Source organism: Panthera onca, chromosome B2, assembly GCF_046562875.1.
Source record: "Panthera onca isolate mPanOnc1 chromosome B2, mPanOnc1 haplotype 2, whole genome shotgun sequence".
NCBI classification, from domain to species: domain Eukaryota; kingdom Metazoa; phylum Chordata; class Mammalia; order Carnivora; family Felidae; genus Panthera; species Panthera onca.
In genome coordinates this window covers 144,212,716-144,238,313 of record NC_138343.1, presented here as the reverse complement: position 1 = coordinate 144,238,313, position 25,598 = coordinate 144,212,716, and the positions used below count along the sequence as shown (strand labels likewise).

General features: G+C 40.5%; 1 protein-coding gene across 2 annotated transcripts in view; it reads left to right on the top strand.

Moving 5' to 3' along the window:
* PRKN (parkin RBR E3 ubiquitin protein ligase) overlaps nucleotides 1–25,598 on the top strand; it is a 1,338,651-nt gene that overhangs the window by 1,086,766 nt on the left and 226,287 nt on the right. The gene's annotated exons all lie outside the window — the stretch shown is intronic.

The following is a 25,598-nucleotide window of genomic DNA, read 5'->3' as shown; positions in this document are numbered from 1 at the left end:
TGTGTGTCAATATTATCTTTACTGTAATAGTTTGGTGTGATTTGTTCTTGTTCACATGACCCATGAACCTTAGTACCATATTGGAGATAAATACTGGACATTTATATTTGTTCTATAGCAAATTTACCTGTTCTTGTTAAGGTTAAGACCTTCATCCCCATTGGGTTCTCTTCTTTTTTTGTTGTTGATTTATGGAAACCCTTTATATACTTAGGATCGAAAGGCTTTGTATATCAAATATTTGAAAAAATGTATTTACCTTTTTCTTTTTAATATAGTTAACTTGGTCAATGCTCTCTTTCTTTTATATAGAACTTTTAAACTTTTATAAAGACAAATTCTTATCTTTTTCCTTTGGATTCATTTTGCAAGGTTTCTAAAATAATGCTATTGAGATCTGATAAGAGTTATAGTACAAGTAAAGCATATTTTCCAGAAGAGTCAACTCCTTACAGAATTGCATTTCAGTTCAGAAATGTGGTATGTGATTCTACCTGTCATCTTTGGCTGTTTAGTAAAGTTCTGTGTGTTATTCTTGCTGTTGTCATTGTTGTGTTTAACATGTGCATATATACTGTTAAAGTTTTTCCTGGGCATTTTTAGTTTTTATTGCCAGTGTGAATTCATGTTTTTCATCATATTCTCCATCTGTTTTTTGTTTGCCTATAATGCTGTGATTTTTCCTGTATTGAATTTGAACACAGTCAGCTCCTTCATTCATGTCTCCTAGTTAGTTCACTGAGGTTTCAGACAATAGAAATATTAGTGTGTACACAAAGAACAAAGGACTTACCTACCATAGACTTGAAAAATGTTACATTTACTGTGCCACCCCCAGTGTTTTCCTTTTTGCCAGAGATTTGCATGTCTAGACAGGACAGGAGGGCAGGAGAGGGGTCAGGGGGACAGGAACACACAGCTCTATTGGACAACTCCACAGGAACTGGAATGGCCTTCATTAACACTGGAGGGAGGGATAGTAAACATAGCTCATTTACAGAAATGTCCCTAGTTCTGTTATTGAAAGTAATATATGTTAGGTTGGTCTAAAACAAGGTTTTTCAGTGTAAATTGTTTCAAGTTTTCGATCTTCAAGTTTCAAGATTCTCCCCCCAGAATTCAAGAATGTATCCTGTGTCTTCACATAGAAACCAGAATGATCTTTATAATACTAGAATCGCTTCTCATCACTTTAGTATTTTCTGTTTTTTAAAATTATGATTATTACTTGCTTGTTTATTCTCTGTCCCCTCGTCTCCCTAGACTATAAGCTTGACAAGCTTGTTTCATTTATCACTGTGCCCCCAGCACTGAAAACAGTTATGCATGCATTTGCCTCTAATACGCACTTGTTGAATATCACTTTCCCTGGCCAAATGTTGTTGATCAAAGAGTTCCCCTTCCAGATATAACGTAGTTGTGATGCTCTATGTGAGGAGCCATTTACCACTCAGTTGGTTGATGGACTTCATGAATCTTCTATAAGGTATCTTAAGCCTTATGTATACTAACATCCTAGGTAGTAAAGTCATATAAAAGACACTTCTTACTTCTTGAGCTAACATTTTTTTAAAAGTACGTGGTACAGAAGGACACATGTAGCAGACAAGAATATTTCTTCCTTTGCACACATATATTTGGAAAATATGCCTTTTCTTGGGTAAAGAGACTAAATGTGGTTAGTATTGGAGACATGACATCAATCTACATTAACATGAGCTTGCCAGTTGAACAGAATGATAGTTATCTACAGCATATTTCATAGGCAGTGTTTCATAGGAAGTGTATTAATTGATTAGTATTGTCTGTGTTGATTAGTACACCAGAGAAGACCCACGTAGGGGGAAGAAACTGCCTAAATTATCTCTGTGTCTACGTGATCTAGTACTTGGCACAAAGCATGATCAACAGACACTTGCAAAGGGAGTGACTCATTGAATCACTGAGTTAGAATGATCCCTGGCAAGCCTGGGTTTGGAGCAGGGGGAGCAGGTCAGGACAGATCAATGAGGACAGAAAGAAAAAACGGTTCAGGAGAGGGTGATGCACTATGGCATGTTCCCTAGCAGTGGAACAGGATATAGCTCTGGCTGATCAGAATGAGTGAGGGCAAGAAAAAGAGCAAAATGAGGGGCGAAGGAAAGAGGGAGAAAAAAGAATAACACTGAGGGCAGAAAGAAGATCGGGCTATTCAAAGCAAATTTGGGAGAACTTACAAGAAATCAACCGAGCTTTTCTTTTTTTAATTTTTTTTTTTTACATTTATTTATTTCTGAGAGACAGAGAGAGACAGAGCACAAGCAGGGGAGGGACAGAGAGAGAGGGAGACAGAATCTGAAGCAGACTCCAGGCTCTAATCTGTCAGCACAGAGCCCGATGCAGGGCTTGAACCCATGAGAACCGTGAGATCATGACCTGAGCTGAAGTTGGACGCTTAACCGACTGAGCCACCCAGGCGCCCCTCAATCAGAGCTTTTCTAAGAAAATGAACAATAAAGAAGAAGTTATGTCAAAACCGAACTCCTCATACGGTCAATTAAAAGTTAATGGTGTACATTTTAAAGAGGTTGTTGAAGGGAGGAGCATGGTGTGTTCTTTAATGAGGCGTTTGGGCAAATTGCGTCATTGGGTCTCACCTTTGATATTATGGATATGCATTAGTGGAAACATTTGAAAATATCCATGTTCTGTCTCTCTACCCATCAACATACCTTTGATATTATGGATATGCATTAGTGGAAACATTTGAAAATATCCATGTTCTGTCTCTCTACCCATCAACATGTCATTGTTTCTTTCCAAGAACAAATAAAAGTCCAAATTTCAAGAAAATACTATGAGCAAGTTGGAGGAATGACTGTGAAGGACAAATTAGAAATAGAAAGTTGGGTAGCTAGCACGGAATCATCATATTCTCCCACCTCCCCCTAAATACAGGTGAAACAAGTCGAGCTGATAGGATCATGGAAATTGCTACAGGTCAGGCTCTGGTTGAATTTAATGAATATTTACCTGGTGTAAAGGGAAGCCCAGTGCCTCCCTTGCTTTCAAATGACATGTCCAAGGTGCCCTCTTCCAAGTTTAGGATAGCTATGATTCCAATGAATGAAAGCAATCCTTCTGCCCTTGAATTACAGAACCCTAGAGAAAGTTTATTTTTATCTGAACAGTGTTCTTTGGGATAAATCACAAAGGCAGTCTGTCGATGAAGTTAAACAGCAATGGCGTGGTAAAAGAACAGGCTTCCCAGCTGCTTCTGTAGTCTGTGATTTGACCTCCTTCAACCCATCTCCCCCATCAAGGTGGCAATGACCTCGTGGAGTGACAAACAGAAGTTAGCATTGCACCAGGAGGATCTTAATCCCAGAAGACAGCCATTCTTGCCCATTGTATTAGCTCCCTATGCTATATATTATATATATATATATATGCTATGCTATATACAGTTTACCACAACCTTGGATAACTTAACAAACTTATTGTTTCACAGTTCTGGAGGCTAAACATCTGAAATCAAGGTATCTACAGGGCCATGCTCTCTCTGAAAACTCAGCAGTGGGGGATTTGGGGGTGGGGGAGTAGGGATCTGTTCCATGACTTTCCCTTAGTTTCTAGGATTCTAAGCGATTCTTGACATTCCTTGGCTTGTGGGTGTATCACTCTCATAGCTGGCCCTGCTATCACAGGGTATTTCCTGTTTGTTTCTCTGTGTCTCTTCTTTTTTTTTTTTTTTTTTTTTTTTTTTTTTTTTTTTAAATTTTTTTTTTTTCAACGTTTTTTATTTATTTTTGGGACAGAGAGAGACAGAGCATGAACGGGGGAGGGGCAGAGAGAGAGGGAGACACAGAATCAGAAACAGGCTCCAGGCTCCGAGCCATCAGCCCAGAGCCTGACGCGGGGCTCGAACTCACGGACCGCGAGATCGTGACCTGGCTGAAGTCGGACGCTTAACCGACTGCGCCACCCAGGCGCCCCTCTCTGTGTCTCTTCTTAAAAGGTCGACAGTCACATTGGGTTAGGACCCACCCTAATGACCTCATGTGAACTGGAAACATCTGCAAAGACCCTGTTTCCAAGTACGGTTGCATCCAGAGGTACACAGGGGTTAGGACTTGACAATGTCTTTTGAGAGGATACAATTCAGAGCCAACATTGTCACCCAACGGTCAAATGAAAAAGGATGCTTTGAAAGAGTGTGTTAAAAGAAGAGTGTACAGGGGCACCTGGGTGGCTCGGTCAGTTAAGTGTCGAACTTTGGCCCAGGTCATGATCTCATGGTTTGTGGGTTCGAGCCCTGCATTGGGATCTGTGCTGACAGCTCAGATCCTAGAGCCTGCTTCAGATTCTATGTGTCTGGCTCTCTCTGCCTCTCCCCCACTCATGTTCTCTCTCTGTCTCTCAAAAATAAATAAACGTTAAAAAAATTTTTTTAATAAGAGGAGTGTACATCATTTGATAGCATATATTCTAAAATACCCTGTATCTTAGGCTTTGAAAAAAGAAAACTACATTTTGTGGAATGGGAGCCAAATGAGCTAATGAATTAGAGGAAAATAATCATATTTTACACAAGATTCATATGATGTAAAGATCCTAAGCATGTTTGTGTTTTGGGTTTTTACTCCATCCAGCCTCTCATTGCTTAAAAGAAAAAAAATTCTCAAAACTCCATGCCTAAATGAAATAAATTTTTAATGTGAATAAGTCCATATGTTAAGCAGACAGTTCACATTGATCTCTCCTTTTTCTCTCCATTCAGAGTTTGTATCTCTCCCTCATGATAGTATGTGTCTCTTAGTGTATAGCCTTATTAGAATTTAAAGTAAATAAATACAATTTTGTCCTGGAGACATCTGTTTCTATGAATATATGGCTTACAGGTTTATATCTAACTGTCATACACTTTGTCATTCACCCAAAGCACTAGGCATAGATCATGGACCAAAGACAAAACAAGTCACTCTGTTTATTTAAACAAACGTTTACTGAGCATTTACTATATGCCAGGCACTGTGGTAGGCCCTATAGATACTAAGACATTTAAGACAATATTTGTTTTTGTCAAGAGACTTACATTCTAGTAACTTATAGAGCAACGGTGATCAATGTGTTTTTCTATTTTGTTTGACTTTGTTTTGATTACTGACTCCATTGAGAACCTGATGGCAACTACAGAATTTCCCCTTTTGCACTAAGAAAAATGCATGCACAAAATTCTGCACCTGTTTAAGTAGATACGTGAGCTACTCCAATCATGTGTGTGTGTGTGTGTGTGTGTGTGTGTAAGTGTGTGTGTGTGTAGAGAGAGAGAGAGAGACCTTTTTCCAGGAATGTAGATAAATATTTTCTGACGGGAGAAGAGAAAGGCCCCCAGTTTTTTGACCTGTAGGTTTTTTGACCTGTAGAATGTAAGTGAAGGGTTCTGGAAGAGATAAGCCTTCAAATATCCCAGGAGCAGTTCACTATCTCTGATTTTCAAGGCATGTTTACCATTCAGTCACCCTTCAATACTGGTTGCCAGTAACTGGGAAGAGATGTGAAATGTGAAAGTATTCATGGAGCATGGTCTCCTCCCGAAAGAAATGCCTTCCGCTGCAATAACAGAAAACCTGACCAACCAAGACTGAAAATGTAAGGACACTGACTTTTCACTTCTAAGAAGGGCATAGGGGGCTAGGGGGAGGGTTCTCCACAGTTTCATCAAGGGTGGGAGCTCTTCCTGTCCTGCATGAGTTCTCTTCACTGAGGTCCCGGCTGTACAGCACAAGGCAACACCTCATCCCCTCTGAATCCAAGTAGGTAGAAGGTTTTGTTTGTCCTTTTGAATGTCTTTCTTGGGGTGCCTGGATGGCTCAGTCCATTAAGCGTCTGACTTTAGTTTGGGTCATGATCTCACAGTTTGTGAGTTCTAGCCCCATGTCAGGCTCTTTGCTGACAGCTCAGAGCCTGGAGCCTGCTTTGGATTCTGTGTTTCCCCCTCTCTCTGTCCCTCCCCTGCTTATGCTCTGCCAATCTCTCTCTCTCTCTCTCTCTCTCAAAAATAATAAATAAATAAATGAAAAACAAAACAAAAAAAGAATGTCTCTCTTGCAACCAGGAAAGAAAATATTTCCCAGAAGCCCTCAAGAGCCCTCTTAGTTCTTTCCGCTGTCCAGGACTGGGTCACATGAATGCTCGCAAATGAGTCACAAAGATGGGAGAAGGATTCCTGTGACAAGTTGAGAGTAGTCAAAATAAAATCTTTAAGTCAAAGGGGTCTACCATCAGGAGATAAAAGGCTTTTAGCCTGGATCCTCAACCAAATTGTTAGTGGAGAAGAAAATAATCAGAAAATAGGGTCTGCAAAAATTTTCATGGTAGCATGAACATTGTTACAATAAAAGGTTACTAGGTCTTAAATGATCAAGAAAATAATCTGGTACAACTTTTATTTGCAGACAAAAATTGTCCACACCCTCATGAAGATAAGAACCTCTATGAAGGTGTTCGGCTGCCTTTTTGTGCCATGTGCTCTTTGTGGTTCCTGTGGTTGTTGCAGGAGCCTCTGGTAGATGAAAGGCAAGACAGGTGTGAGAGGAGACTTGAGTAGGAGAAAAATGCATGGAGCAAGAGAGAAGGAAAAACAGCAAACTAAGAGGAAAAGCTAGGTCAGAAAGAGAGAAATGTACCCACTGTAGTAGTACCTATTCTACTCTAAAGACTAGAATGCCGTTTAAACAGTTGCTTTTTCTATACAGTAGGAACTACTAAAGAGAAACATTGTCAGGATATGTGAATCTCTGACTTTCAGATGTCAACTTTTAGTGTTGAAACTTTTATTTCCAAAAATGTCTTTTTTACTTCCAACCATAGTAGTGCTTTTCGCTCTTCTTGTTCTACCTTCTCCAGATCATTCTCTAGACAATACCACTGATGATGCTGTTCTGCATCATGCCCAAGTTGACTATGTCAAGAATGCGTTGAAGGGCAAGGATAGGTCATTGATCCTGCTGGGTGTAGCAAGCCTTGTCCAGATGGCAGTTCTAATGCTCTAGGGATATTTCATGGACTGGGGTCACCTGGGTCCCCTCTGATCCCAAGACTATACCTCTCTTGTCCTTCTCCGCAACCCTCTCAGCTGTCCCCTGCTACTGACCTACTCCATATGACAACATTAGTTGTAGGAACCTCTTGGAGCTCTGTTTCAATTGCAACTATATATGTGGATTCAGAGTTGTCATTGGAGTTAGAAGCAGCCTATGAAAGGAGTTCAAAACGTTTGTGCTTCCTCCACTTTCCCTCCATAGGGCAGATACCACCCACTTTTTGTGTTACAGATACCTAAAATGTCATATAGATCACCCTTCCTATTAAGAGATGAGTACTATTTTCATACCCCTTGAATGTGGGCGGGCTCATGTCTGCTTTGACCAATGGAGTGCAGTGGAAGGAACATGATGCCAGACCTAGCTCTTAAAAGAACTGGAAGCTTCTGTCTCTGCCTTTGGGAGGAGTCCTAAACTGTCATGGTACAGAGCCAGATACCCTAAGGCCACCATGTTGTAAGGAAATTGTGTGGCTCTGTGGAAACAGAGAGAAAGAATGAGAGAAAGAGGAGTACTTTCTTACACAATAGTAAACCAGACTGAACCCCATAAGCCTTTCCTTGCATATTTTTCTTGAGCTCACATGACAAAGTTCCTGTTTCCTGTCTGTGTGTATGAAAATTATACATCTCCCACGATGTTGCAACTTCCTTTGGAGTATCTTCAGTTTTGTGGTTTGTTGAATGTGAGAGATTACCAAGAACCTCTCTGTAAAGTTTTTAAATTTTTATTTGAAAACTGACAACATATTCTTTGGTGCTCATATAATATACGGATGCAAGAATTTGTGCTGTTTTTTTCTGACACAGAATCAGAACATGGATATAATTATTTTGTCACTACTTTCTACCTAAAATTACAACATAGAGTCAACAATTATAAGGTAAATTTAGAGTTCTCACATCACTGTCCTTCTGAACAACACAAAGAATGTCTATTCAATGCACTAGTGTTTTTCATTCAATTATATGCTCATGTATAAATCACTTTGATCCATGTTCCTTTAGGCATCTCCTGAATTTTGACCATGTTTTCATTGTTTTTCCTCTCTGGAACTTATGATTTCATAATCCACTTATTTATTACCTTTATTTTTTTTTGTTTCCTATCATTAATTTTCCCTTTAATTTTCTTCTACATCTACTCACATTTCCAAAATATATATAAAAAGTTATTAATTCTTCAAGTTATTCAGCAGATTTAAAATCTTGTAACTTCCATGCAAAAATATCCATATATTTTAACTCTGTAAAGGTTATGCTGGAAATAACTGAATTGGTCAGGTTACAAATCAAATATGTGGCCATGTAATAAAAGCCCTGAGCATATAATAAATTCTAATAGACAATTTGACTGAATTCTAATAAAAATCTCAGAGAAAATATACTGTTGTCTTTTATGGGTATCTTGATATTGGAAAGAAATAAGATGGAATTTTTTTGTTCCAAGGGAAGTGAAGAAGGGTGGCAGTTGGCTCTTCGTGAAGGGCTACCGTTCTCTGTGCCTGTGGGTCCCTATTGTGTCGTCCCTGTATTGCCCCCATGATCTTCCCCTTTCTTTCTCTGCCTCTCTCTTCCCTCACCCCTCCCCTGATAAGACGGGGCTGGGACCAGAGTCTGGGAAGAGGAGGCAGGCTGAGTACATAAGTTTAGTGAACCCATTCCCATTGTTTTTTGCATCTTGAAAAGTTTTTAAATGGTCTGTAAATATATTGGGGATGAAATCCAGTGGCCAATCCATCTCTTCCATTTATTGGGCCTCTCAGCAGCACATTTGGCTTTATCACTCTACCCTTCAAACTCTCCCTCTTCGCTTGGCCACAAGTGGATGCTTCACAGACTTTTCCAACTTAGCATGTCCCAAGCAGAACTCATAATCCCCTCCCCCTGCTTTTCTCCAGTCTTCTTCCCTCAGTAAAAGGCATCACCCATCAGCCACCTGCTCAGGATAAAAATCACCTGGACTCTTCCCTTTCTTCTGCTGACCCCACAGTGTATGGTCTATCACGGAGTCCTCTTAACCTAACTTCCACCTCCCGAGACACCACCATCTCTCTCCTGACCTCTGTAGTACCTTCCTAACCGGTGCCCCTGCTTCTAGTCTTGCTCAAGTCTCTTCCAGAGTTCAGGTACTGGAGCTAGACAGGGTGAGTCTGAAGATCAGTCTCATCCCTTCTTGGTTGTATGACACTGGGCCAGTTTGCTCCCCTCTCCATCCCTCAGAATCCTCATCTGTGAAATGGGGATAATAACAATAGGACCTCCCTCAGTAAACACTTGATAGGTTGGCCATTCTTGTGAGTTTGTAATTATTTTGTACACAGTAAGGAGACAGAGCCCCTCTAAAATGAAAAGGATTATGAGAAATGTACTGTGGTTCTGTAAGGTGTTAACACTAGAGAAAGTTGGGTGACAGGTACCTGAGAACTGTCTATACATTTTTGTAACTCTTCTGTAAATATAAAATGATCTCAAAGAATATCCTGCATATCACAATCTCAAAACATTACCTCAATGTAAAGGCAAGGCTTTGATCCTTTTTAAAAAAAATGCATAATTCAATATTCTTTTGGAAAAGATGGGTTTACTTTGTTGTGTGTTAAAAAACAAAATTCACCTGAGTAAAATTAAAGATCTAATTGGCTTTTTGAAAAGATTTATGAATCAGGCAGTGTTTCATCTAGCAAATAGAAGGGCGCTCCACAGAAGCTGTACAAAATGGGAAGATTTTATTCACAGGAATGGGGTGGGACAGGGAGGTTATTAACAAAAGAAAGAAAGAATGGTTTCAGGCAAGGTCACCTTCCCTTAGGGGGAAGGCAGAAGGTCATATCAGGCAGACTACCTTCCTAGTGCTGCTTAAGAAATTCTGACAGATTGGTTTAAAATTCCACTCCTGGGAGAGGTTGAAACTGCAGTGAGATTAGGTATTAAGTCTTGGTGGGGCTTAGCACAAGTGACTCCATTTTGGTCCTGTTATTTCTTATAAACACTAGTGAAGAATCAGGTAAAAAATGAATTATTCCTCTCTTTGTTCTCCATTAGAATATTTTATAGTTAGAGAAAAATAATATGGAATAGAAGGTACTCAGTTATTGGAGATTCAGTTGATTTAACATCCATTTCAGCCTATTCATAACACTATTCAATTAGATTCAGCAGCTAGCAGAAAAGAACTAGCCTTATCCTGAGATATTTGAAACATTGCTTTATACTGCACAGACTTGATTAGATATTGTCTAAATTATCTGTGGATATTATAGAAACTCAACCTTTCTCAACTGTAAAAGGAAGAAAAAAAAACAATGAAACATCCAGTAAACATTCTGAGAACTTTGGACTCTGGGGACCCATTCTGTGCACCCCCAACCCCTAGGAAGATGGTGAGGACAGTTTAATGCGCTATAGGTAGCTGGTACATCTGAATATCATTTTCTTCAGGCCCAGTAAACTTCAAAATAAAGCAGACTTCCCGTCTAATGGTATCAGGTAGCTTTTGAGCAAAGGAAATTTTTTTTTTTCTTTTAACATTTTATTTTGACAAAATTCAGACTTAGAGAAAAGTTGCAGGACTAGGAGAAAGAATTTTTATATACTCAGCTAGATACCCAGATGTTAATAGTTACCACATTTGTTTCTCTCTTACTCCAGATACATATACATCCATATTCTGTTTTTATCCCAAACTGTTTGAGAATATGTTGCCAACATGACACCCCTTTACCTCTGAAGACCTCAGAATATGCTTCCTAATTACAAGGGTAATCTGCTACAAAACCATAGTACAATTACCAGAATCAGGATATTAGAAAGGATACTGTCCTTTTATCTAACATGCAGACCTCCTTCAGATTTCAGATTTGTCCTAAGTATGTACCTTCCAGCTCACGTGTTGCATTGAGTCAGGGTGTCTCTTTATTCCCCTCCAACCTTGCATCTTCTGTGCCTTTTATGATAGTCATGCTTTTGACAAGTACAGGCCACTTATTTTGTAGAATGTGCCCCAATTTGCATTGGTCTGATGTTTAGACTCAAGCGGTCCATTTTGGCAAGAGTGTCACGGGAATGATACTGTACATTTCCCAGTACATCATATCAGTCAGCACATGCAATCAGGTTGTCCCATTGCTGATGGTGTTAATTTGGACTACTTGGTCAAAGTGCTGGCTGCTAGGTTTCTCCATGGTAAAGATAATGTTATTTAATTAAACATAAAATGGAGCTTGAGTAAGTCACACTTGCTTTTCAGAAATTAATCCTCTGCAATAAAGTTGCATTTTAAAGAAAATTCAGCAGAAAACATCTACTCAAATAGATAAGATATGGCTACTCAATGTCTGAAAATCAAACAAAAATATCTGCCCACATATCAAAGAGGTATCTCCACTCCCACGTACGTTGGAGCGTTATTCACAATATGGAAACGACTCAAGTGTCTGTCAATGAATGAATGAATAATTCAGACATGCTATGCTCTGTATGCAATGGAATGTTATTCAGCCACGAGAAAGAAGGAAATCAGGACATTTGCAACAACATAACTGAAACTAGTGGACCGTATGCTAAGTTATACAAGCCAGACAGAGAAAGACAAATACCGTATGATCTTACGTGTATGTGGAATCTTAAAAAAAAAAAAAGTTGAGCTCTTGGAAGCAGATAGTAAAATCATAGTATGGTGGTTACGGAGGGGTGGGAAGGTGGGGGAAATGGGAAGAGGTTGGTCAAAGGGTACAAAGTTGCAATTATGTAGGATGAAAAGGTCGACTCTAGCTAATAATAGTGTTTAGAACACTGGAAATACAGTAAGAGAGCAGCGCTCATGACAAACAAAATGGTAACTGTGAGAAAAATATGATAGCTCGATAGTAGTAATTATTTCACTATGTGTATGTATATCAAATCATCATGTTGTATACCTTCAATATACCCAATTTTTATTTAAAAATATAAATTAAAGGGACACGTGGTAGATCAGTGGGTCGAGCATCCAACTCGATTTTGGCTTAGGTCAGGTCATGAGCCAACGGTTCATGAGTTCCAGCCCCACGTCAGGCTCTGTGCCAACACCACGAAGCCTACTTAGGATTCTCTCCCTCTCCTCTCTGCCCCTCCCCTGCTCATGCACCCTCTTTCTCTCTCAAAATAAATAAATAAATATTTTGAAAATAACTAATTAAAAATATAAATTCGGGGCGCCTAGGTGGCTCAGTCAGTTAAGCCTCGGACTTCGGCTCGGGTCATGAGTTCGAGCCCTGTGTCAGGCTCTGTGCTGACAGCTTAGAGCCTGGAGCCTGGTTCAGATTCTGTGTCTCCCTCTCTCTCTGTCCCTCCCCCACTCACACTCTGTCTCTATCTCAAAAATAAATAAACAGTAAAAAAAAATAAGAATTAAAATAAATTATAAAAATCTGCAGGCTGTTATCTCTAAGAAGCAAAATCATTAGCAATGAAATACACAAATTAGATGATTTTGTACATACTTTACATGTGGTTTCCTCTTTCCAACATGTCAAAGCTTTTGAAAACTAAGGCTGTGAACTGTCTACCTGAAGTGGAAGATTGAAACCTGACAAGCTATTTGAAAGGAAAAAAAAAAAAAAATCCATATTTCCTTTCAGACTTCTACTATTGAAATGTAGATACCACTGTCCAAACTGGGTTTAGTTTATAATGTTTGCTTATTATACGTTGGATTTATCCAAAGTGAACTTTGTTTTTCCCACTAAGCCCTTAAAAACAGAGCAGGATGAAGACTTCTAGTGGGAGAAGAATTAAGACAAAGCTGGCTCTGGTGTGGGCCTTCTGCAGCAGGCTGACTCTCGCAGGGAGCAGCAGGTGCTCCCCACGCAGGGTACCCCGCTTTTGCTTTTACGCTTACTTCCTCCAAACTTGCCGGTTCCATTCCAGAAGCAGGTTTCTTGATGACACACCATACACTCTGCCCGGCTGTTGTTGAAATCAGAAACTTTTATTCCCAGGAAATACACTGTTTCCCACTGTATTCAGTATGGTCCTTCTATAAGAAAGCAAGATATACAACCATATGCTGCAAATATTGTATCTAAATTGTGGCCTGATAGGATTGCCAGAGAAAATCCAGGATGCCCAGTTGAATTCAAATTTCGGATAAATAAAAATATCTGGGACATACTAATACTAAAAATTAAAAAAAAAAAAAAAAGAAAGAAAGTAATCGTTGTTTATCTGAAATTCAGATTTAACTAGGTATCCTGTATTTTTATTTGCTCAATCTGAGAACCCTAGGCTTGTGACAGGAAAAGTTCCGTGCTTCCTCCGGGAGCTTCCTGGGTTTTATTGTGTGGGGATTATGGTGTCCTGCTCTTGGCTCCGATCACTGGGAGGTAGAGCATCAAATTTGTGGTCCACACGGAACAGGATGATAGGCCTTCAGGGTGCACTCTTACTGAAGTGGTCCAGCTGCCCATCAGGGCAGTTTTCTATTTACTTGCACCATTCTCCCCTCACCACCCTTTATTAAAACGCCACCACCAACATCAAGAAATTACCTTGTTTGTTGCAGATTACGCCTGAATTGTCTCATCCCCTTTTATTTAACAAGGCACAGGATGGGTTAAAATATCTAAATACATATTTACCGTTGATGCCTATAAAGTAAATAAATTTTTAATCTATATAATAATTAACTATCGATGCAGTCCTATTAATGCTTACAAAATATAACTAAGATTTTACTGTGAATCTAAAGTAAAAAAATCCCAGGTTAAGACTACGCTGTTACGTATTTCTCATTTAAACATTAGGAGTAATGCTCACCAAAGACTGAAATGAAGAGATTTTTAAGAGCTTAATAGATGCTTCTGCTAGAATCCAACATGCAGAATATGTTATGTACAGTGGGTTATGTGTATTAAAAACATCTTTAAAAAAAAGAAAGCAAACAAATCTGATCTTTGAATAGCGTGCATTTTAAAGTCCTCAGCAGAGTAATTTTTCTTTGAAAGGAGTTTTGTCTTATTTCAGAGTTGACAAAGTAAAACGAATCTTGATTTTTGTTTCTGAAATGATCTCCATTACATAGACATATAATGATGCCTTAATTTTTAAGTAAATTACTAGCATCTTTATAATGCCTCCTTCAAGTTTCCTCAACTCTATTTCAGGGGAAATTTAGGCACCGATCGATGGATTCTCACTGCTTGCTTTTCATGGCTTTTAAACACAGGCTGCCGTACGTCAGTAGGGAAGAATCACTCTCCTTTTTGGCCACACTGCTAGGGACAGACAGCCGAGATGCCTCTTGCCTGTCTTCCGTCTAAATTACAGGAGAAGAGGATTTATGCAGGCTCTAAATCCAGTCAGAATAAAGCCTTGAAGTGGTAACTAATTTTGTGGTGTGTAAGTATCATTGATTTGTTAATCTGAGAGTGTTTTTATAAACTGATTTGGATTAGTTCTGATGGCAGAGCCATCTTCAGGCCCTTGAGTGGTGGTGAGTGTGGTGAATAAGACAGTGAAAATTAACCCGTTGGCCCCACCTATACATTGAAATCACAGCCTTTGAAAGGAAGACGGCAACCTCATTACGTGCGGTTTGCTAGCGTGTATTTTGTCATCCAGGCCAGAGAGGCCAGTTTTTTCATAATTGGTAATTGTTGTTCCAGATCCCGAAGTCCAGGGCATGAAGCGCCGTGAGGACGGCAGGTTTTGTGAGGATAAATCCTCAGGACCTATGAGGCACTTTGCAGAAAGGCCAACTGAACTAATTCTCCAGGCACATTCTGTATGAGACGCTATTAAGATGAATTTAGATTTAATTTAAGGAGCTCTATTTCTCTGTTACAAAGCACAATGAGAAAGATGTCTCATGTTCTCTAAAATTTCACGTCTAGAGAATATAGAACAAAAGGATGCTATTCCAACAAAAGGGATGCCAGGGTATTCTACTCAGAGATGCACAAGAGAGGAATTTTCTTCCACCAGAAATAGCAGTACGGAAAAGGAGAACTTTAAGGGCTAGATTTCAGTCCTTAGATTTAAAAACAAAACAAAATCTCCTTTAGAAATGGAGATAGGGGAGCCTGAATGGCTCAGTCGGTTGAGCAGCCGACTTCGGCTTAGGTCATGATCTCATGGTTCCTGGGTTGGAGCCCCGCGTCGGGTTCTGTGCTGACAGCTCGGAGCCTGGAGCCTGCTTCGGATTCTGTGTCTCCCTTTTTCTCTGCCTCTCCCCTGCTCATGGTTTGTCTCTCTCTGTCTCAAAAATAAATATAAACATAAGAAAGGAAGGAAGGAAGGAAGGAAGAAAGAAAGAAAGAAAGAAAGAAAGAAAGAAAGAAAGAAAGAAAGAAAGAAAGATGGAGATAAAGGTGTTAGCTGAGAATGAGCACTTGTACCACCGAGGACTAGGGTAATTGCATTTCCCCATGCAAGCAAGTCGTCAAGGTTACTGGAGCAAAGACAGGCAGGAACATAGCACACAGAAAAAAAAACAAAGCTCCGTTCCCCTCAGGTTCCAGTAACTTCTGTTTTGCTATGACAGTATTGTGGCAAAAAACAAAGATGCAAATTAGGCATGAAATTGTGTGTAGGGGAAACAGTTAGAGGGTTCCTTACTTACAAATCTGCCCATATAGAAAATAAGAACATACTTAAAAAATAAAAATAAAAAAACAAAAGGGAAAGTCAGGGCGCCGAATGGAGGAGTCACTGAGATTTCAGATACGTGCTCAATCACCCTGGCTTGGATGACGTCCCCTATGTTGAGATTTCAGAGTTATAGCCAGAGCCAACTTTTGTGGGGGTACGGGTGGAAGCATCTCCTTAGTCTGGCTTCAAGATTCCTAGCGAAGGGCCAAATGTCTGCCCAGCCTCCTATAGCAGACCCCAAAACCTCACCACCCTTGGTGTCTTGCAATGTTGTCCGTGTACGTATGTCCATATCTTGGGACAAGAAATTCTTAGCTGATTTGAGCTGTGTTTCAATACCTATGTAATCGACAACCAACTGAGAGAAAGTTTCCATTCCAGGTTAGATACTTGGACTTCAGAAAAATTAGCCATGGTTTAGACGAATCTTGACCCCTCACTGATATATTCACAAAATTCAGGAGGCAAATGAGCAGACTCTATTTTGGCTTCAGAATAAAATTTTGGGTTTTAGTTTCTCTCTTTGGTAGAGCAAATCTATCCGCAAAAGAGATCTGACTTCTGTTTCCTAAGAGCTCATCTACTAATACTGATTATTCTCTATTTGGAATTATTCCGACATAACTGTAGTCATTTCCAAAGCCAGACTCAGTCATCCATCACAAAGAGCTACGATGCACTACTCAGCCACGAGAGTGCTATTTTTCAGAAATGCAAGAAATCCAAAGCTCACTTATATGACTCTAATATATCAACAAAACCTTCTTTTCCAAAATGTGTCTTGTAGACCGTGTTTTCTCTGAGCTATCAGTATGTTATGGTGCTTGAGTGCTTCCGAAAGAGCGTAGACGTGCTTAACTCACGCTGGAGGCTTCCTCCCAAATGCCAACCTGGAAAGGAATACCGACTACAGATAAACCGGAGAGAATAAATAGCTGGGTTGTTTTTTGGGGTTTTTTTTATGATTCTTTTTTCCTAATGTAAACGTTGGGAAGAAAATGAACTGGATTCAGAAATGTTCTCCTTGGTTCTTCTGCAGATAATAAATGGGGCCTTCACGCAAATGGAAAAGCCATTGTTGACCTTCATTGACAGATCCTAAGCAATGCATTCTTTGCGAAATAACGCCGCGTTGCTAATAAAGCGATCCCAGCAGCCAAGCTTGTGCTGTTTAATTTGTTTCTGTGGTGTGATAGTGTAATTCCGACATGCTGAAAAATCACCGCACAGAGACTCATACTACAATTGTTGCTGAGCGTGTTTTCAATATAACATTTGTCATTGCGGCGCTTGGGATGTCTTCTGAGAAGCAATGCCCTAAATGAAGCTGGATGTCGAATCCCACTAATGTAGACTAGAGTTGTGTGTCTAACTTCCGTTTATCTCGGGTTCATGTAAATCAATATTCATTTCAAATTTTCTACTGGATAGAACAGCCATTCTCTTCCAATAAAACCAGGGAATCCTCCACATTATTTCTTTTTACTTTTGGATGGCAAAGTGTTAGGGAGATATATTAAAAGATATTCTTACAATAACAATCCAACCATAGAGCTTGGGGTTTGTTTTTTTTTTCTTTTTTTTTTTTTTCCTCTTTGGCATGTAAACATTTTTTTTAATTATTTATTTATTTTGAGAGCGAGAGTGCTAGTGAGGGAGGGGCAGAGACAGAGGGAGAGCGAGAGAATCCCAAGCAGGCTCTGCACCATCAGCACAGAGCTCCATGTGGGGCTCGAACCCACGAACCATGAGATCATGACCTGAGCAGAAATCAACAGTCAGACACTTAACCTACTGAGCCACCCAGGCGCCCCAGGAATGCGAAGATTTTCATAGAGAATCTGTTATATTAAATTAGCTAATCCTGCAAAATCGACTTTTTAGACTATATTTAATCTCAGATCTTACAGCACCATCATACCCAGAGCATGTGGCTGGCTGCTTTGTGAGTCACCAGCTAAAAGTGGGAAGGTTGGGCTCTGGTGTCCTATTTGATTGGGAAGCTGGAAGGACAGCCCGTGTGGAGCACACACATTTTTCATAATTATGTTGCCTGCAGGGCGGCCACCTGTCCTAATTTGATCTGATTAAGGTGAAATGCAAAAACTGTCCTCATTTCTCTCTGAATGGAGCAGTGCCAAGCTTCATCTCGGGAAGGCAGAGGAGATACATGCACACTGAGAGGGAAGGAGGGGCTGGGGAAGCATCAGCGGGTCTCCGGTACTCTGGGAGGTGGGAGAAATTGGCCTCCGTGCTCTCGGGGATGTCAGCATGTAGACATATCCCGACGAGGATTTTAGCAGGAAACTATGAAAATGTTGAATGCAATAACTCCTTACCCGGCAGAGGTTGCATTTTGGGGAATGTATCCTAGCTGATCATCTGAATAGTTGCAAATATACATGTACAGGTGACTCCCTGACATGCATCTCATCATTCAGGGTTTGCTTAAACGATACTACATATACTGGAGAGGTGAGTGGCCGTGAAAAACGATGATGTATATCTGTATGATTGGGCATGAAAAGATGTTCATTCATATTATTAGGTAAAAAGAACAAGATACAGAATTTCATGATACCACGTAAATACATGTAAAATACGTGTAAAATACATAAAGTCGTGTGTGTGTGCATATAGTAAGAGAGTTATAGGGACAAATATTTGCAAAAATATTGATGGTGACTATCTCTGGGTGATGAAATTGCTGCTTTTCAGTTCCTCTACCATTTTAATATTTTACAGTATTCATGTTTGCATTTTGGAAAATGCTTTGAAAACAGAATTGCGAACATCAAACATTCCCTTAACCTCTTCTAAACGGGAAAAAACCCTCTGGAAATGATAATCTGACACCCACACTTATAAGAAAAGAAAAATGTGTACACTTTGTTATGTAACTGATAGCACTGGACCACTATGTAAACCAATTTTTGTCTTAATTTCTTGTCCCAGGATGGGCTTTTTGTCTTTAACATTCTCTTTTCAGAACACCATAACACCATTTGTCCTAACTGCTACCTCATCATGTATCTGTATAGATATTTTCTCGTTTACCCTGAACATTTTAAAGAAGGTAGAACAGTGCTGTGCATATCCAAGTAACAAGATATAACTCAGGCCCTTTGTGCTTAGAGTAATATATCACCAAACACAGGTGAAAGGCAAGAGTCAAACAGAGAAGGTTTGAGGTTTTCTGGTACACCCTACAGTTTGTCATCACAAAATTAATCAGCAAACCATGAATCTATTTTGATTGAAGTTTTCCAGGACCTCACAGAATCGCTGTTTGTGTTTTGAAATAAGGCATCTAAGTAGAAAGATGATAGTTGTAATCTAGCCATTGGCCACCAAGATGTTCCAGAATCTTTGTCCTGGCATTAGGCCTATGCTGGGGCCAACCCTGCCGATCTGACTGTCGAGCCCCCCGCAACTTGGGGTCGGTGTGGATCCAAGTCATAAGACAGACCTCTCATCTCAACTCATCTGTTCACAACACTTACATCTTGTTTACTTTATTATAAAATTAATACTGGCATACAAATGCAGTCTTTTCCAGTTTAGATTATGTCTGGTTTACCCAACATTGTGATATATAGATTTTTCCAAGGAGTGCTTTCAATTCAGGAGATTCTAAATTGTTCTATGGCAACGTCAGTATTTTTTTTAATTTTTTTAAATGTTTCTTTATTTTAGAGAGAGACAGAGAGACAGGGCATGAGTGGGGGAGGGGCAGAGAGAGAGGGAGACACAGAATCTGAAGCAGGCTCCGGGCTCTGAGCTGTCGCACAGAGCCCAATGCGCCCAATGCGGAGCTTGAACCGGCAAACCAGGAGATCCTGAACTGAGCCTCAGTCGGACACTTAACCAGCCGAGCCACTCAGGCGCCCCCAACAATGTCAGTATTTTAACAAGAGAGCTTTCTCATGCGGGAATATTTGCATTATAAAATAAGATAGATTACCGAAAGAATTGGGTTGTCATTGCAAGTTCCACCTTTGAAAGTTTCCCTTGAAGACTGATTTGTTGTTGCTGCTGTTGTTGTTGTTGCTGTTTCTTTCCTGTGAACCAGAGGGTCTTTAAGAAAAAGTACTTTACACTTTGGCCAAACCATAGACAAAAATGAGTCTGCTCTGTGACCACATTCTACCCTTGAGTAGTGTGTGGAGCCCTGCACAGTTACATCAAAAACTCCCTCCCCAATCTCAAGGAGTATATAATATAAAGTAGACAAAAAGTAAGTGCGTTCAAATGCAGGTGAGTTAAGGCTCCTGGGAGCAACAGACTATTTACTTAGTACGTCTCAGCTCTGTGGGCAACAACTACGGATGGGGGGAGGCGTGAATGCATGTGGCTGTTAGGTCCCTCCTCTGTCCCAGCCCCAGCCATGTAAAATGAAGGAGAAGACAGAGGCACCTGGGTAGCTCAGTCGGTTAAGCGGCCAGCTTACGCTCAGGTCATGACATCATAGTTCATGAGTTCAAGCCCCGCGTCGGGCTCTGTGCTGACAGCTCAGAGCCTGGAGCCTGCTTCAGATCCTGTGTCTCCCTCTCTCTGCTCCCCTCTCCCACTCATGCTCGCCCGCTTGCTCTCTCTCTCTGTCTCAAAAATAAATAGACATTTTTAAAAAATGAAGGAGAAAACATATCCTAATGTGTAAATTACCCACGATCCCTTACCCATCTTTTACATCATTCGCCCCCTAGATTTTCCCTCTCTGCTGGGTTGTCGTGAACCACCAAATAACAGAATGGGCAGAATCTACAGTAGATGTAGAGCTGTGGAAATGGAAATAATAGATGCAGGGGGCTCAGTACGTGGAGATGTGAGTTAGTCGTGCAGCTTTTGAATCTGATGATGGCCAGTGAACTAGAAGTCTCTGGGAGAGTGTGGAAGGCTTGAGCACCTGGCCGGAGACTGAGTGATGCCCAAGGCTTGAGGCACATGCCAGACTCCCTCTGCATAGAAGGACATTTTATATATGCAATTCACATGACATCTTTGCCTTGTTCTTCTTTTAAAACCCCTGCATCCTGCAGGTTTTTCAACGTGGAGGTTAAAGAGGGTCACGACGCTGTGAACCTGTGCGCCCCCACTGCTCGGCTCCAGTAACCACCGGTTTGTGGCCCGGGTTTTTCAGCCACACCTTGCTCACCGGATTATTTTGAAGCAAACACCACAGATCATATCCTTGCGTTTAGAGCTACCAAGTGAGAAAGAATTGTTTGCTAAACAGAACCACAATATCTGAATCATACCTAAAAGGTGAATTATAATTCCTATTTACAATTCTTATCGTCTTCTAAGTTTTTACAGTGGAGCTTTTCAAATCACGAGCCAAAAGAAGTCCACACATTGCATTTGGCAGCAAGTCTAATGGGTCTCTTATGTCTCTTTTTCTCTCTGTCTTTAAATTCTTGCGATGCATTTGTGGAAGACATTGTGGTCATTTGCCTTAGAGCTGCCCACATTTTGAAGTTTGCTGTACCCCTAGCTCTAGCGTCTAAGGAGGTGGTTTGTAGATTCAGCATGCGCATAATATTGTTGGGAAGGCTTGTGAAGATGCAGACGGCTGGGCCTTCTCCCACGGTTTCTGATCTGGTCGGTCTGGGGTGGGGCCTGAGAATCTGCATTTCTAGCGAACTCCCAGGTGATGCTGCTGCTGCTGGTCTGAGCACCATACTTTGAGAACCACTGGTGTAAATAATCCTCAGTCCCCTGTATCATTTAAATTAGTATTTCTAGGGATGCCTGGGTGGCACAGTCAGTTAAGTGTCTGACTTCAGGGCAGGTCATGATCTCATGGTTCACAGGTTCCAGCCCCGCGTCGGGCTCTGTGCTGACAGCTCGGAGCCTGGAGCCCGCTTCGGATTCTGTGTCTCCCTCTCTCTGCCCCTCCCCCACTCATGCTCTGTCTGTCTCTCTCAAAAATAAATAAAAATATTTTTTTAAAAATTAGTATTTCTATCCAAAGGTTTGATCTCAGTGAGGGGTTTTAGTTTTTATAGGAATCTTTAAGAAGCGGTAGTGTGTATTTCTGTCAGGAGGCACAGTTGTCCCTTGTCCATATTTGTGGGACTAGCAGCCATTGATGATTATTAATTTCATTTGGCTTTATGAATTATTTATATGACAATAATTCTAACATTCCTTTTTATAATTTACTAGCTGCAATAATTTTATTGAAAGGAATTTTCCTTCACCAACTATTTGGTTACCCAGAGGTACAATTTATATGTTAAATGGCAGATTAAATGCACGATTTTGTCCCCTTTTATTTACTAGCTTTAAGGATAATAAATAATTTTTCTATTATTTTCTAAAGATGAAGGATGAGATTTTTTAAAAAACTGAAGAATTCATGAATGTTAACGTATCTGATGTGCTTGAATATATTATAGTTCTTATTTTTATTGGTGTTCAAATTATTGTTTTTAGCCAGTATGAGCCTCTCTGTTGGCTCTTGAATTTTTTGACATGACCCTAGTACTTTTTTGTAATTGAGATATAATCAGCATATAACATTATATTAGTTTCAGGGATACTACCTAATGTTTCAATATTTGTATATATTGTGAAATGATCTCCACAAGTCTAGTTAACATCCATCATCACACATAATTACAAATTTTTTTCTTTTGATGAAATCTTTTAAGATCTACTCTATTAGCAAAGTGCAAATATACAACACAGTATTATTAACTGTAGTCACATGCTATAGAGTTCACCACCCCCCCCCACCCCCCCCACCCCCCCCCACCCCCGGGACATAGTTATTTTGTAACTGTAAGTTTGTATCTGTTGACCCTGTTCACCCATTTCTCCCACTCCTTACCCCCTGCCCTGGTAACTACCAATATGTTTTCTGTGCCTATTAGCTCAGGGTTTTGGTGGTGGTGGTTGGTTGGTTGTGGGTTTTTTTAAGATTCCACATATGATATCATGCAGTATTTGTCTCTGACTTCTCTCACTTGGCATAATGCTCTCAAGGTCCATCATGTGGCTGCAAATGGCAGGATTTCCTCATTTTTTGTTTAAATGTTCATTTGTTTATTTTGAGGAACAGGGGCAGGGGGGAGAGTATGAGTGGGGGAGGGACAGAGAGAGAGAGGGAGACACAGAATCCGAAGCAGGCTCCATACTGAGCACTAAGCATGGAGCCCAGCGTGGGGCTTGATTCCACAACCACGAGATCATGATCTGAGCCAGAATCAAGAGTTGGACACTTAGCCGACTCAAGCACCCAGGTGTCGCTCCTCATTTTTTATGGCTAAATAATACTCCATTATATATATATATATATATATTTTAAAGGAAAAATATATCATGAGCTTATACTGATCTCGTTATCAATGTCAAGATGTGCCAATAGAAGGAGAGACTTGATATTCAGATCCAAAGCCTCTGTGTGGCTCCATGAGAGCAAGAATCTTACCTGTTTCCATTATTGCTTGATGCACGCCCCCCCAAGTAGCTTCAACAAGTATATGCCCAACAAATATTTGAATGAATGAGTGAATGAATGAATGAATGGCTTCCCTCACCACCAACTCTCCAGGGAACATCACCAGATCCTCAATATTCTAAGAATTAAACTCCATATCAGAAACTATCTATAATAGGGCACCTGAGTGTCTCCGTCAGTTAAGTGGCCAACTTCCGCTCAGGTCATGATCTCGTGGTTCGTGAGTTCAAGCCCTGTATCGGGCTCTGTGCTGACAGTTGGAAGCCTGGAGCCTGCTTCGGATTCTGTGTCTCTCTGTCTCCCTCTCCCCCCATTCACATTCTGTCTCTCTCCCAAAAATAAACATAAAAAAAATTTTTTTAAATAAAGAAACTATAATAAAAAGTAAATAACTCAGAAGGCTATTTAAAAAAAAAAAAAAAAAAAAGCCTGGGTCTATATAGCCAAAGTTGATGTGGGGATCTGGAAATCATTTGGCTAGTGTGATTGATAGCAATAATAAATGTTTACAAATGTCAGGCCAAAAAGCAAAGAAAAAAATTCTCATCTGGGGCCTGATTATCTGTCCATGTTCTCTTCACCAATCACATCAACCACAGGGTTGCTCAGTGCTGCTTCCCCTAGGACGAGGGTCATTTAAGGAAAACTAAGACGAAAAGCTGCATAGCATTTGACTTCTTTTAAGCACAACTTGAGAATTTTCAAGAGAAATCTCCTTTTTAATGCAATGTGATCACTTTTTCCCTTATCCAGTATAAGTATCAACAATCAGAGCAACTAAACATGTATATGTAGAAATAAGAAAGCACTTGTCCCCTGTATTTCCTCCACTAAAGTGAAAAGCACTGTCACTACAGTGGCACATGGTCTCCCAGTATTTTTCTAATGCATATGTAATCACTTTACCAAAACAGAATTATCCAATGCATGCTGCTGTTCATAATCTGATTTCTTTATTTAATACCACATCACACACACCTATGCTCATCATTAAATAGCTATTTACAGTATCATTCTAATGGCGGTGTTATGTTCTATCCTTGGCATTTGCGTGATCAGAGTTCAGGCCTGCACCTCCACTCTGCCCCCTTGCTCTCCTTGGCTGGTCCCCAGTGTCATGGCTTTAAAGAGCACGTATACACATGTGTTTCTCTCTCTTGAACCTCTAGAACTCCAGACTTGACTCTGTCCCCTCCACACTTAGATGGATAATAGGTATCTGAAATTTAACATACTCAGAATTGGACAGCTGGTACCCCCACTCACTCTACACCCAAACCACCTCCTCCCACAGTCTCCCCTTTATCAGCCGATGGCATTCTTAACCTTCCACGTGCTCCAGCCTACAAACCTTGCTGTCATCTGTGACCATGGCCTTTCCCTCACTCCCACCTGCCGTCTATTGGCAAATCCTGTCAATATATCTTCAAACATGTTCAGATTCTGACCAGTTTTCACTTCGTCTCCATCACCACCCTGGCCCAAGCCACTGTCATCTCTCACTTGGACAGGATCATGGCTTCCTAGCTGGCTCTCCACCTCTGTCTGTTCACTACAGACTATTTCAACACAGTAGCTACACTGATTTTTTTTTTTTTTTTTTTTTAAGTAAAACAGATCCTGTGACTCTTCTGCTTAAAACCTTCCAGTGCCTTCTCATCTTATTCATAGTAACAGACTAGGGGCACCTGGGTGGCTCAGTCAGTTAAGCGTCTGCCTTCAGCTCAGGTCATGATCTTGCGGTTCATGGGTTCAACCCCCATGTTGGCCTCTGTGCTGACAGCTCAGAGCCTGGAGCTTGCTTCATGTTCTCTCTCTCTCTCTCTCTGCCCCTCCCCTGCTCGCACTCTGTCTCTCTCTCAAAAATAAATAAACATTAAAAATTTTTTTTTAATTAAACAAAAATAGTAACAGACTAAATCATTACAAATGGTTTAAAAGGGCCCTGACTGGGGGGAGGAGAGGACCTCTCTGCATACGACTCTCTTCTCCTTTCTTCATCCTGCCCACTGGCCCTCCAGTGCTCTTTCAGCACATGCTTCTTCCCCTGGGCACCCATGCTTGCTGTGCCCTCTGCCTAGATCATCCTCCCCCAAGTAAACCCATGGCATGGTTGATTATGTCCTCCATCACTCCCTTCAGGTGGCGCCTTTTGGGGGAAGAGTTTCTAACCACCCATATAGAATAGTTCCCTGTCATGCCCCATCCCTATTTTATTATTTTACCAAGCACTCGTCAACAAGTGACATTCTGTTAATTGTTTCCTGTCTGCTCTCCTATCTAGAATGTACGTAACATGAGGACAGGGGCCTTTCTGTTTTGTTCACTGCTGTACCTGCACTACATAAAACAGTGCGTGGCAATAAATATTGGTTGAATGAATGAACCTGAGCTAATTTAAATATATCAGATTAACAG